Consider the following 15006-nt stretch of genomic DNA (forward strand, 5'->3'; position numbering starts at 1 on the left):
TTAAACATCAAAATTTCTGAACAAAATTTTAATAAGAACTTAATATAATCATATAAACATTAAATAAACTTTAAAATAATAATTTAATCATTAGAATTGTGGCCCCGAAATCACTATTTCTGTCACCACTTAAAATGGGCAATTACAAAAAGATATATGGGAAGTAAAACATGAAACATTCTTTAGTCGTGGGAACGCAGTTAAACTTTTTCATGTGAAAACTTCTCTCCATAATCTTCGTCAAGCTGAAAATCCTATGACAATCTATTTCACGCCTCTTACTCACAATATTAATGCTTAGTGTGTCAGCTAATATATCTAACTCATACATGTCCAAATATAAGTTTTGTTGTTAGCATTGTTACTCAATTTCTCAGCAACCCATCAGTAGATCACTTATAGGCAACAAACCGTATCCTAATATACTTGAAGAAAGATCTTGGAAAGGACTTATGTTCAGAATAACAACCAATCAGGCAATAGAAGTTTATATTAAAGCTAATTGGGTTAGATCTCCTTATGACCGAAAATCTACATATAGATATAGCTTATTTATTTGGGGAATCTAGTGACATGGTGTAGTAAAAAAAATAGGTAGTGGTAGCACATAGCAGTGCTGAGGATGAGTTCTGTGCATTAGCCTTAGGCATCTATGAAGGAATTTTGTTACAACGACTATTAAACAATCTTAAGATTGGAACTTCAGATTCTATCAGGATCATGTGTGATAACCAGTCAATAATTCTAATTACCAAAAATCTAGTCCATCATGATCGAACTAAGCATGTGGAGATTGATAGGCAATTCATCAATGAGAAAATTGAAAGCAAGACAATCTCACTCAACTATGTTCCCTCTAGGCATCAATCTCAATAAACTAAGTACTATACATGGTTTGAAGAACATAGGTCGCCTAGTTTGAAGAGTGTAGGGAATCAATCTAGGCATGTGATTAGTTGTATCACGTTGTATAATTTATTATTAGGAGATTATTTACCTAAACTACTGATATATTATATTAGTTAAGATTTTTTATTGCATATCCTAATTTATAAGAGCCTATCAAGGCCATATGTACAAGATATTATGTGTATATATAAGCATTCCACTTCACGTAAATAATAACAAGCATTTTTCACAATTTTCACAAAACTACAGTAACGTTGGGGATTTATTTTAAAAGAAAGTGAAAAAAATTATGATCTTGGATTTCTGGGTGTTTCCATTTTGGGTATTTTCAGTCAAATTCAACTAATATTTTTTTAGCTTTTTAGATGAAAGGGTCACAAATAAAAGCAAAATTGCAAAAAAATAAAAAAAATAAATCGAATTACACAAAGTGTAAATGTTGAGGGTTAAATTTTTTAGAATTAAGACTAAATTGACACAATGTATAAATGTTGAGGTTAAACTTGCTATTATGCCAATTTTAAAAATTGTTACCTCATTTTTCTTTTAGCCATTTAACGGTTAGTGGCCAAAAACGGTAAAATTGAATAGTTGGATAACTATTTTGTAACTTTTCATAATTGGATGACAAAAAAAGAAACTTGCCTATAATTGACTGATTACAAGTGTAGCTTACCTAATTTATAATAAGTCTAAAATTTGAAAACTTAAACATTACCCATTTAATTAGATAAAAATAAAAATAATAAAATCATTTTCTCTCGTAAAATATAATTATTATTATTTTGAATAAACTCATTATAAGTTTTGATCATATCTATTCTTTTGACACAATGTCTAAAACTACTTATAACCCCACCCCAGCCCAAAAATAAGAAGATAATATAGTTCAACACACTCAAACTCATATCCTCCTACATTGACATTAATAACCATACCAATTGCGTTAATATTCAATTAACAATACAATTATTATTTAATTTTAATTAAGTTCAATTTTTAATCAAATATTAAAAAGAAAAATACTAAAGTCCTGCATGGAATTAAGATATGAAAGCCCACATATAAAACAAGCATAGTTTAAATTATTTGTTTATATACTTAATTTAGATTTTAAACTAAAACATTTTATCCAAGTTTTTCATAATTTTTACTCAACAAAATCATATCTATTCAATTAAATTTTTTTAATATATATACAAATTTTAAATTTAATTATTTATTAAAACATATAAAGTTAGAAAGTTTTTAACATTTAAATATTACGTATTTACTTATCAAATTTATACACCAATGGATTAATAATTACCGGTAGCCTTTTATTGTTGCCGAACATAAAACTGTTTTGTTCTTCTTTCATTATTTAGGTTTCAATATTACTATATATAGGTTTCACATTTAAGCTAGAATTACATTTTTAGTGTTTTGGTAAAAATGTAGTTTTATTAAATTATGTTGCTCTTTGTTCTTTTTTCTTTTACTTTCATAAGTATGGGATTTTCCAATATTTAATAGCATTTTAATCTACATTTCTTTTATTTTACTTTTGGTAAATTACATTTCTTTTACTTTAATTATAATTCTCTAAAACTTAAATATGAAATATAATTTATACTAAAATAATGAAAGAAGAACACAAGAATTTTGCGTTAAGTAACTACAAATTGTTGGGTATATATATATATATATATATTGTAATATTTCACATTAAACATTAAGTGAAGATGATTTTCCAGAGATAAATATCAATTTTTTTCTTTATATAATTACTAATAGTAATAATATTATTATTTTAGGATAATTTTATATATAATCATGTCATTCGCTAAGTAATGAATTATATTTCTTTTATATACATTATTACAATATTTAACATATAACATTGAATTGTCGATTGAATATTAATTTGATTGGCATTGTATTGTTTTCATTGCAGGAGGATGTGAGTTTGAGTGCGCTAAAGCGCATTATTCTTCTATTAAAGGGTTGGAGAGGGACTATAGGTAGTTTTAAGTTTTATATAAAAAGAACAGATATTATAAAAATTATAATAAGATAAATGTTAAAATAATTCAAAACAGTAGCTATTCATTTATTTAGTTATTTCATATTATTTATATGTTATTTTATTTTTAAACATTAAATCATAGTTTAAATATTTTATTATATTTATCTTGATTGTATGGAATAATGGTTAAAGTTCTTATCGACATCCGTTTAGTATGGGTTCAAATCGTGTTACCCTCTCCCTTTCCCTAATATTGTATCAAAAATATTTTAATATATTTAAATTTGTATTATAATGTACTGTATAATGTATTATTAAATTTTAATAATATCTATAATGTCCTTTTTTCATATTAATAAATTTTAACAAGAAATTCAAAACATAAGACAATTTTGTAATTTTTATTTTGAAATATTTTAATTAACTAACTAAAATAAATCCATGTATAGTAAACTAATTATTTAATAAAATCAGCATTGGCATAAAGTGACAATAATGAAAGTTGTGATGAAATTCAACATTTGTAACTTATATAAAATATTGATATTAAATTAAGTAATCTAAAAGATATAATTTCAAATACAATAGATAATTACAAAAATTAATTATAAATTTCAAATATACCAAAATATAAGTTGTATGACATTAAATTCTTATTTTTTTTGTTATGGGACAAAAAAAGGGAGCCTAAAAGAGTAGCACGAATCTTTTACTGTTTACCTGTGGCTAAAGTCACACCTTGCTTTTAAAATCAAAACAAGCACTATGGTCTACTATGCTATTGCCTATTTCCTTCCACTCTTTTTTTTTTTTTATTTCTACTAAAAGAAAAAAGTAATTTAAAAGGACAAAGGCCGCATTTGCCCAAATATTTTTAAGAACATTAATAAAAAACTAAGTGAACAAGCTATCAGCTTCTGAAACTGAATTATGATAAATTACTCCACGTTACAACGTCTTCCCCACTCGTTAAATAAGATTAATCTCAAAATTATACATTTTTTAATTATATATAAATTTTGGTTCAATATGTAATTTTATATTATCGAGGGAAGTTGGATTTCAGACTCTTAATAAAAGGAATTGTTCCGTTAAGAGATATTGTCTCCTTATTCCGAAGAAAGCCCAACTGAGTTCAAGAAGTTTAGAGAGTGTTCTTAGTTGATGAAGATACGACCTGCAAGCTCATGAGAGACGTGTTAATATTGTTAGAAATATTATTTATACAAAGTGTGCCTACGGGAGATCAAACCATCAACCAAGGTAGGCTTAAATGTTTTACCTTAACATGCCTAGTATTGGCTAGGCTTGGCCAAGTTGTAGTATTCTTACCCACTAAGACCCTTTAAGGGCATGAATCTGAATCCCACTAAGGGAAAAATGATAAAACATTTCCCTGGAGGACCTTAGGCGCTCCCAGTAAACTCCATGAACCCCTTTGGGCTTTCCTCAAAGTCAAGAGACAATACCCTAGGGCTATGACCGAGCATAGACATGACCACTCCGCGACGTACAAATGTCGAGCAGAGAATTAACACAAAATATTAAAAATTAAAGCAGCTTGACTATAAGTGTGACAAGTTAAAAGCAACATTTTCAAGTATTACAATGTTATACTCAAAGCATTCCAAGGATCGAGCCCAAGAGAGATTGAGTGATAAGGTGTATGACAATGATAACACATGCTAGTTAATCACTAAGTATTATATTATAACAAGTCATCATCAAAGGTTAATTAAACTAAACTACACCTAAGAGGACTAAATTGAATCACATACAAAAGTGCACAAATATCAATTCAATGAGATAAAGTGGTCGATTGATATTCATGTTGCTAGTTAATTCTTGGATTAGGAATCTAAATTTATCAAACTTCTAATTGGTCCAATTTTACCTAATTAGACGATTTAGTTCAATTTATCTCTTGACCTCACTAAACTCAATTGAGACAATCAAATAGGTTCGCAATAGGTTCTCCTATCGGTCACACCTATCTAACTATTCATCTAAAGGCATTAGTTCTAGGTTTTAAGTCTATTCAAATTAGTCCAATTTTTAAAAGGTAGTCTCTGACCCAAAAACTAACCATACAACATTTCAATCAACCAACCACCATAAGATTTAATGCTTATTCATCATCAACATACAAATATCAGTCAATTTCATGCTTAGAAGATTCATTTTAGAAAACATAAAAAAGGCAAAGTTGGGAGGTTCTTTGGGACTCTTGAGGGAATCTTTGTTGAAGATGATATTAGCAAGAAAAGTAGTGGAAACACAACCAAATATGATATTTTTACACTTTTGAAAGTTTACAAAGATGAAATCAATACAATAACTCAAAAAGAACTTAAAAAAAAGAAGAGAAAGTTTTATATCTAAGTGCAAGAACTAAAGCTACAATAAAAATGAAGAAAGTAACAACTACTAACTAACTAAGCTTAGAAAGGAAAACCTAGAAAACTAAAAATGGTGAAAGAAATAAAAGAGAAGATCAAAAAGATGATAAATGATGCTCCTTTTTTGTTTGGCATAAGGATGCCTTTAATACAACAAAATTTTCAACCCTAACATTTTAAAAACATGCCCTTGGAGAGAATGATTTAACTTAAGTTTACGATAACACAAAATTGCCCCTGCAATATTTTTTACCTTGTCAGATTCAGTGTTGCTATACCAAAGTTGGGTGTTGCAAAATCCTCGATAGTAGGCATGACATTTGCTTGGGGGTTCTTGATGTCGTGACACAACCTAACTAGTGTCATGACTTCCTCGATAGTGGTACTATGCTTATTCACTTCAACCATCAACTTGGAATCGCGACTTCGAAGGCTTGTATTTAAGACATTAAGGCTCAATGTCATGACACAACACATATAGTGTCGTGACACTCGTGGTAGACTGGTCTAGGTTGGTTTTTCGTTAAAGTTTTACTTCCTTAAGGTGATGAAAGGTTAGTGTCGCAACACCCACAATAGTTATGTTTTCCTCGAGGCTTGGCTTTAGTCATCTCCTTACACAACTCAAATCCACCATTAGACTCTCATTGGCATAGTTTTTCCAATTTGGGTCTTGAAAGGATTAAAATGTAAGAGAAATTATCATTAACACTAAAAACTAAAAATAAACAAAAAACATTGAAAAGACTCGTAAATTGCTTGAGAACAAATTCATCAAGTGTTCGAGGGAGCCTAATTTGACATATCAAATTACGACAAATCAAGACACCCAAGGTACAATACCTTCACTAATCGAGGTTTGGGTCCGCTCTCAAAGGATGACACTTCAAATACTTCTCCAAAAAAGAGCCAATTCCCTCTAAAAACTTTGATCTTTTTTTTTTTTTTGCAATTTTATACATGACATTTTGGTTAGGTTCGACTTTCAAAAATCATTATTATTATCAATATAAAACATTTTTAAGTTTACACATTGCATATACAAATGGGTATACTTATCTAATATAAAGATATATTTGATGTATTTATTTCTTTAAATATGTGTAATTTAATCAAAATCAAAATTTTACTTATATGTTGGGGGAAGTTGAGTGTCGGACCCTCAATGGATGGTATTGTCCTACTTGGGGGTTTTGTCTCCCTAACTCCAAAAAGAGCCCGATTGGATTCACGGAGTTTAGGGAGCACCTTGATTGATATAGATATGATCTGAAAGCTCAAGGGTGAGGTGTTGGTATTGTTAGAAGTATTATTTATGCAAGTTGCCATATATTGTTTTGATGATGCCTTTATAGATGTTAAACTTTATTAGGGTGTGACATTACTTATGTGGTAGATTAGGACACATCTCCAAACAATGTTGGAAAACTAGTTGGCTCAAATATGATTTGTATTGTGGGCCATTGATAAGAGACATACCTAAAAGTAGTTGTATATCTGCTCACAAAACCATCTAGGCTATCATTCATGAATGAAAAAATATGGATACAAAGGACTTGTTTTACGTCAAGAAAAATATCTATGAGGCTTAACCAAATGTTTGGAACTTTCTTAGCAAGTTTAGGGTAACAAATGCGAGATCCCTATCCATCTTGTTCGAGAACCCTATCATTTTTTGGCAATCTAATATAATATCCAATAAAGTTACAAGTGAGGCCGAAAAAAGTGTTTGAAAAGTTTTAAAGCCTACGACATTCGGCTAAATTACTTATTGCCAAGAACAAATCCCACAATAAAGGAATTTAACAACCATCATGCCAATGTCATATTTCATACTACAAATATGAGTCCATTCTGATTAATGATATGGAATACTATCAACCATGATATGCTTAACTATTAAAATTTCTTGATGTTTCTGATGATTTATTTTACCAGTTTCTTATATAATATTTCTATGTCTTTTAGTTTTAAATTATCATGTTCGATGTAATCCTTTATTTGAATGATTTATAATGTCTATCTTTATTTTACACTATTATTGCAGTTTTATCTTCACTTTAAATGATTTATACTTATAAAATACAAATTCTAAACATTTTCTTTTCTGAATATTATTCTTTTATATTTGGTTAGCAATTTCAAAAATTACATAAGAGGTCAAAATCAAGTTTTTTTCTTAAATAGAAATATATTTATCTCTGGGCGCCTTAAATACATAATCGAATTTCTTAACTAGAAATAAATTTTGCCTCACAGTACTCTTTATTTTATAAATGTATATATATCTATGTAAATCCTAAACTCTAATCTAATTTTCTAAGGACATTGCATTACTCATCATTTTCCATGTGTATATATATCGATGTAAACCCTAAATCGATAAGCAACAAAACCTATGTCAAAATATATATATTTTAAAGTTATATTAAAACCAATTGAGGCTTTGGTTGGAACGGTTAGGTTAAAATTGTGTCCTAAGTTCAAATCCTATTTCATGAATAATTCTTTAATATTTGACAAGATAAAAACACTAATTTTGTTATAAATAATATTTTATTATGGATGCCTATAACTTAGAGTTGTAATCTCTAATGTAGTAACCCTAATAGAATTATGAGGTTTTTATATTGTAATTACGCCTCTATTTATTATTTATAACTTAAGGGATTATATTATGTTAGAAGGCCTATAAATAGAGGCATGTACAAGGCTTGTAGTGATATACACCGAATTAAATAAAAAGGTCTCTCATTTATCTTTCTATTGTATTACATCTTTGTGTTGATATTTTCTCTTAGTTTATTTTTCCTTTCATTGTTTGATAAAATTTTATTAATATTTGTAACTTTGTACATAGTAAGAGTATTTTAAAATTTCCCAAAAGGATTTGATGCTCAGTTGACTCATGACATTAATTAAGTTAAGATCTGAATATAATTATAGATAAATTGCCAACTTACAAAAGTTTTAAAAAATCAAAGAAATATATATATATATATATATGTACCTAACATTAAACAAATTATCTAAGCTTAATTCCAATGTTAAATTAAATTTGCTTATTTCATTTGAATATAATAAGTAAACTTTATGGGTATTTGTGTTAGAGAACCAATTAGCTAATTTGCAATACTTATCCAGGGACCAAATGGATATTAGTACTATACAAAATGATTTTAAATAGCTAAATGGTTCTTTCAAGTTGTATTTAAAACTTGATTACTCAATACCCAAGGTCTTAAGGTCGTTATGATTAATTGTGTTCTTTAATAATTCATGCTACTCTTTCATTGATACCACTATTCATAATTTAAATCTTCATCTTTATTCCAAAACTACCAGATTTCTTTATTTAAGTACACCTCAAATGCATGCCATTTTCAAGCTTCCTTTGTACTTCTCAATTAGTAATCTTTCTATCTTACCTTTTTTCTTTCCCAACCAAAACTGTTCCGTTTCCATGACTATTGGCTAAGACATTGAAGAAGAAGTTTTCGACATTATTATGGAGGACCTTAAAACTGAAATAGTACAATGCAACCTAGAATTTAATGAATTGATTGATGAGAGGATGAGAGCAGTTTCACTTGTTGGAAAAGTAATTCCCAATGCGCAATTACTAGTTGGACCAAAGATCCATATCCTAAAAAAGGTATGATCGATCTATGACCATTTTGAGGTGCATGAGCTTGACGATAACCTATTTCTATTTCTCTTAAAAAAAATTTGACAAATGAATTGTTCTTAACACTAGCCATTGGTCAATCATAGATAACCATTTTCTTCTTAAGTAATGGCACATGGGTTGTAACAACATAAACCCGACCTGATCGCTAGGTCCAAGCTATAATGTGTCGCATTCATTGCAGAAGCAACTATTATCAAATTAAATATTGTTTCATATCATTAGGCATGCAAAAATGGGTAAGTAAATAATACGATAATTAATCATTCTCAGGTCTTATATGAGCTTACGAAAGCTCTAAAGCTAACTCGAGATCGAATTAGGACAAAATTGTAAAGTATTCAAATTACAGGGTTGACATCGTGACGTGAATTGGTTCCTCGTTGTGATGTGACATACTAACTTGGCCTCGTCGGGTGACAGGGTTCCTCATTGTGCTGTGGCCTAGAGCTTTGATCTCGTCGCGATAAGATACGTTTGACATCGCGACGTTACATATTGTTTTTGCAATTTGAAGGTACACAATACCTACAAATTTCCCAAGCATCATCACACCTACACCGACCTAATGTTCATCTATTATAAGCAGCAGTCCAACACCAAAATAAGTACTTCAAAACTTTAAACATACTAGACTAATGCCTTATCATTTATAGTCCAACCAATTAATACAATTCATTCAAAAACTTAACAATTTAATGACAAGTCTACAAGCTTCAACCATCTTTAACCTACTCAGAGCCATTCCACATGTCATATCTATAATTATATGTCATAACATGAATAGATATCATTTGAAATCCTTAGGATACCAATTATAACTCAATAACACTTATTCAACCATCTGCCAATGCCATCACATATATAAGAGAAATTACGTAACACATTTCACCTAAGTTTTACTTAGATATACATACACACTTATTCCTTCATATGATTTACATTGCAACACTTAAGTGTGTATGTATATCTAAAACATCAATACCATAAGTTAAAATTTCATTCATAGATCACATAAGTATAGTAGTATATCAAAAGTGACTCAACTAGGTAGGTACATGCCAAACTATTAACAAAACCGGAAATACACAAAAATGGCTGAGTTAAGTTCAATTTTTAGATGCTCAGATGACCACCTCTCGATCTATCAAGAATCTACTTTACTTGCACATGGAGAAAAAAAATCGTACACTGAGCAAAATGCCCAATAATAAATCTACGATTCAAGATAATATAAACAACATATGCAAATGCATAGATCTAATTCAAGTCCAATTCACAATACATTACACATACAATTTATATCAAGATCTTCTATTATTTCATTTTTTATACTTTCATACCATTCTACATTATAGATTGCAAGTTACATAATCATTTCATCCTACCATCATATATATATACACACATGCTCAAATTTCATGTCACAATTTTATTATATGCATAACCATTTAGGTATATCAATTTTATGCATCACTATTCAATCTTATTTCATTTCCTTTAATCACTTTCGAGCTTAAGAGCTTATTGATCCAATTGGCCCTCAGTGCTCATTTTCAGCTCATTTCACATATTGACATATTTCACATTCCATTTTGTTCATTTAGCGTTCAATCAATTCCTATGTTTATAACCCTATTAGGTCGACATGGGCTCAAAATGGAAACATAGATCCGTCACCTCATGTTGCATGGCAATGATAATGTTATAGCAATACATAATACCACCCTGAATTGCCCGACAATAATGGTTTTCTCATTTCAATCAATCTATCACTTTGGGTTTCTCGACAATAATGAATCAATACACAATATCTACCACCCCCGATTGCTCGAAAATAATGGTTTTACTTAGTAGTTTGACCATATGGCATGCCAATTATATCTGACTCGATCCGAACAGCTAATAGGGTAATCAATTTTCAATTCATTGTATAAAGTTCAATTTACATTTCATTAAACCCAATTCAACCACATTTCATATTTTCAAAGCATGTACAAAATGTCTCAATACAATTTCATGCCCAATTTCAAATATCAAATAATTTATACTTTATTCAATTTAGTCATTGTCTCAGAAGTTAATCTCAAACATATCAATTCGTTTCAATTAATCACTAATAACTTACCTCAAATTTCATATAATGCAAAATGACATACACATGCAAAAAATAGTGTTCCTGAATTATACAAACCAAAATTCTAAGCTAATTGTCGACGACTTTGGATTTTCATTTCCCTTTCGACAAGTCCGAGTCAATGGTAGCTATGGATTTACACAAAACATATAGTACTATCAATAATCAACCAACTCCCAATCAATTATCAATTTATACAATTTTTTTAATTTATTCAATTTAGACCCTAAAACCAAGACTAACCTAACTTTCAATCTAAAGCTCCAAATTGAAATCCAATTTCACATTTATTCATCAAGGACCTCTTATTTCCTATTCCTACTATCAATTTTACATTTGATTAAATTTGGTCCTTAATGTACGAAATTATCAATTAGGTTTACAATTTAGTCCATTTTTTCATATCTAAGCTTAAAATATAACAATTTAACACCTAAAACTTCAAGAAATAAAAAATGAAAACAATTTAAAACTTTAAATATTTTACAAATTGGTACACAGGCTAGCTAAATCAAGCTCTCAAAACCCCTAAAACATAAAAATTGTAGAAAAAAAAAGACTTGAAATCACGTACCGAATGAAGGTCAAATACTTTAAAGTTCCCTTTAGGTTTTTTTCTCTTATGGACAGTAAGGAGATGATAAAAATAAAGGTGATGACACCTTTCCATTATAGTTTATATATACACATATATTAAGGTTTATATAACATTTTTAAGATGATCTATTTACTATTTTAGACTTTGGGTTAATTGTAATTTAAGTCTTTAAGTCATTTTCTAATTAAAAGTCTATAGCAATTGGACTTTACAATTTAGTCCATAGGCCCTAATTAAACACAAGTTTGATTAAATTACTTATTTAAAATTAGATTCAACTATATAGTAACTCCGTAAATATCTTTATTAAATATTTAATAGCTCAATTTATGAAAATAGGTTTCGAAATTGCCTTTTCTGACACCATTGGAAACTAGGGCATTACAATTCTCCATTTAAGAAATTTCATCCTTGAAATTTCCCAGGAAATAGGTAGGGATACTAGAATCTTGTTTTCTCTTCCAGTTCCTAGGTCATTTCTTCTACGCTATGAATGCGCCAAAAGACTTTCATGAGTGGTACATGTTTATTCCTCAGCTTTTTCACTTTGAGAGCTAAAATTTTTTATTGGTTCTTCCTTATAAGAAAATCAAAATGAATATCAATTTCTTCCATCAGAATAACATGAGATGATTTAGAATGGTATCGTCTGAGCATGAATAAATGGAATACATCTTGAATCTTTTGCAATTCCAAGGGTAAAGCTAGGTGATATGTAGTCGATCCAACTCTCTCGATGATTTCATATGGTTCGATATACTTGGGACTTAATTTTCCTTTACGACCAAAGCATAGGGCCTTTTTCCATAGAGAAACCTTCAGGTGTACTTTATCACCCACTGAATACTTGATATTTCTCCTTTTTAGATCAACATACGATTTCTATCTATCAGATACTGCATTTAATATATCCTTAATCAACTCTACTATGCTTTCGGCCTTTTGAATCAATTCCAGCCTAATGATTCCTTTTTCGCTCAATTCTGACCAATAGATAGGTGTTTTACATCTATGACTATATAAAGCTTAATATAGAGCCATTTGGATACTTGACAAGAAATTGTTATTATACACAAATTCAACTAGTGATAAATCACATTCCCAGTTAGATTCAAAGTCAATAACACAGGCTCACAACATATCTTCTAAAATTTGAATTACTCGCTCAGATTGACCATCAGACTGGGGATGGAACATTGTACTAAAATTTAATCTTGTACCAAAAGATTCACGCAATTGCTTCTAAAATCTCGAGGTAAAATGAGGGTCCCGGTCATAGATAATAGACACATGCACGTCTTGAAGTCTAACTTCGTTAATTGAAACGAGTGACCAATCAATTCTCACCTCCAAAAAATGTGAAAACTTCGTTAATTGATCAACTATTACTCAGATGGCATTTCTTTTGCTGGGTGAAGTCGGCATGCCAACTACGAAATCCATCGTAATATGTTCCCATTTTTATTCTGGAATAAAAATTGGTTGTAATAAACCAATAGGAACTTGATGCTCGGCCTTTACTCGCTATTGTGCTAACTTTGTTAATTGATCAACTATTACCCAGATGGCATTTCTTTTGCTGGGTGAAGTCGGCATGCCAACTACAAAACCCATCGTGATATGTTCCCATTTTCATTCTGGAATAAAAATTAGTTGTAATAAACCAATAGGAACTTGATGCTCGGCCTTTACTCGCTAAAAGGTTAGATATTTAGCAACATATAACAATCTCTCTTTTCATTCTGGGCCAAAAGTATGATTCTCGCAGGTTTTGATATGTTTTCTCACCGCCATGATACATAGCAAAGAGACTATCATGAGCCTTGCATAAAATCAAATCTTTCAATTCAACAACATTGGGAACACAAATTCGATTACGAAATCTAAGGCAATCATTTTCATCCATGCTGAAATTTTCAATGATGCCTTGTTGAACCAACTCTTTTTTCTCATACAACTTAGCATCAACAAGCTGCGCCTCCTTTATCTAATCAAGCAACACGAGTTTGACTCTCAATTTAGCTAATAGGCTACCATCATTTTCAATACTGAGTTGAGCAAGCATTGCTCACAATTCAATCGTTGCTTTCTTACTCAAAGTATCAGCTACAACATTCGCTTTTTCAGATTACACAATCATAGCCTTTCAACAACTCGATCCAATGATGTTGCCTCAAGTTCAAATCCTTTTGGGATAGAAGGTATTGATACTTTTGTGATCGATATAGATATGGCATTTTTCACCATATAGGTAGTATCTCCAGATTTTTAGAGCGAACACCATAGCGGTTAGCTCTAGGTCATGCGTCAGGTAATTGCGTTCATGCGGTTTTAATTGTCGAGATGCATGCGCAATCACCTTACCATCTTGCTTCAACACACAACCCAATCCATTCAATTAGGCATCACTATACACTACAAAATTTTCTCCGATTTAGGAAAAGTCAAGATCGATGTTTTAGTCAACATCACTTTCAACTTTTCAAAACTTTCTTGACATTGATCATCCCACAAGAATGACACATTTTTATGCAGGAGCTTCGTTATCAGTAGGGCAATTTTGGAAAACCCGTTGACAAATCTCTTGTAGTACTCGGTTAAACCAAGGAAATTTCAAATCTAAGATACATTCTTTGGTGCTTTCCATTGAAAGATAGCTTCAATCTTTTTAGAATCAACTAGAATCTTTTCGGTTGAAATAACTTGCCCCAAAAAATATCTCTTCAGATAACCAAAACTTGTAGTTATTGAGCTTTTCGTAGAGTTGCTTCTCATGTAACATTTGTAATACGATTCTCAGATGCTTATCATGTTCAGCTTCGGACTTTGAATAGATCAAGATATCATCAATGAATACCACTACAAACTCATCCAAATAGGGCTGATATACGCGGTTCATGAGATCCATGAATGTCGCAGGGGCATTTATAGTCCGAATGGTATTACTAGAACTTATAGTGACCGTACCCCGTACGAAACATTACTTTTGGTACGTCACTATCTTTCACCTTCAACTGGTAATATCCCGATCTCAAGTTAATCCTAGAAAAGACTGAGACACCCTTCAATTGGTCAAAAAAATCATCAAAATAGTTATTGTGGTCCATCAATAAAAGCCTATCCTACGACCATGTCGTTATCTATTCAATACAAAGCCCTAAACATTATTCGTAATGAAGGGAAATTTGTTGAAACAAGGGCCCATGTTTTTTTTTTCTGAAGAACATCTATGAGACCTACCCAAGTGTTTGGAACTTTGTTGGAAAC

This window comes from Gossypium arboreum, chromosome 12 (genome assembly GCF_025698485.1).
Source record: "Gossypium arboreum isolate Shixiya-1 chromosome 12, ASM2569848v2, whole genome shotgun sequence".
Taxonomy (NCBI): Eukaryota; Viridiplantae; Streptophyta; class Magnoliopsida; order Malvales; family Malvaceae; genus Gossypium; species Gossypium arboreum.